This window comes from Frankliniella occidentalis, unplaced genomic scaffold (assembly GCF_000697945.3).
Source record: "Frankliniella occidentalis isolate FOCC.00 unplaced genomic scaffold, Focc_3.1 Scaffold159, whole genome shotgun sequence".
NCBI lineage: Eukaryota > Metazoa > Arthropoda > Insecta > Thysanoptera > Thripidae > Frankliniella > Frankliniella occidentalis.
In genome coordinates, this window is record NW_026267285.1 from 225,877 (window position 1) to 226,177 (window position 301).

Below are 301 nucleotides of genomic sequence, written 5' to 3' on the forward strand. Positions count from 1 at the left end.
CCTCCCCCAGCTTTCCGCCCCCGACGCCCGCTTTTGATTCCGGTCGCTTTGACGGCGGTGACGACGCAGCCGAACCCGTCACCCGACCCGTCACCCCAATGCCTAGGCGAGGCCGCCGCTACGAGCGGAAGTGACGGGGACTGCGGGGTATACGGTTTTTGAATTGTGGCGCGCTCGCCGCCGGAGCCGGAAGCGGAGCGGAAGGGAAGACACCGCGCGCGGGGCGGGATAATTTGATTCCTCGCGGATGAATCGCGGAGCCACTGTTCTGTCCTTATCAGCTGCTGGCTTTGGGTGGGGG